The sequence below is a fragment of the Nestor notabilis genome, unplaced genomic scaffold (genome assembly GCF_000696875.1).
Source record: "Nestor notabilis isolate BGI_N333 unplaced genomic scaffold, ASM69687v1 scaffold17480, whole genome shotgun sequence".
NCBI classification, from domain to species: Eukaryota; Metazoa; Chordata; class Aves; order Psittaciformes; family Psittacidae; genus Nestor; species Nestor notabilis.
Genome location: NW_009909872.1, coordinates 4,025 through 4,465, shown reverse-complemented (window position 1 = coordinate 4,465; position 441 = coordinate 4,025). Strand labels below are relative to the sequence as shown.

Sequence of the window (441 nt, the reverse complement as noted above, 5' to 3'; positions counted from 1 at the left end):
GGGGAGATGGGCTGCCCAGTGCTCACCTCCTCCTAGGTACGGGGAACTTTCCCTCCCTAGGTCACCCTTCTGGGGACCCTTTGCTCCTGCAGGGTGCTGTGACATGGTGGGTGAGTGCGAAGAGGTCTCAGGTCAGTGCTGGGCTCAGCATGGGTGATAAGGTGACTGAGAGGTCACCTACACAATGCCTTGTTGTGTAGGACAGAGCACTGCAGGGATGCTTGCACCAGTGAGGTTTTGAGCAGCCAGTGATGGGCATTACTGGGGGCTGAGCACAAGCACATGGGGTGTCCTTTGGGTGCTGCATCCCATGGTCCCTCCTGAGCACCCGGGAGCGACTGCCTTCCCCTTTCACTAGCAGGCGGTGGGAAGGGTCTCAGGCACGAGGCAGCATCGGGGAGCCCTGGGCACGTCTGTGGGCATCAAGCAGCTTCCAGTGCT

General features: G+C 60.3%; 1 protein-coding gene across 1 annotated transcript in view; it reads left to right on the top strand.

Moving 5' to 3' along the window:
- The window catches only part of LAMC3 (laminin, gamma 3), a gene marked incomplete at both ends in the record, with an annotated part of 11,366 nt that overhangs the window by 6,908 nt on the left and 4,017 nt on the right, over window positions 1-441 (top strand).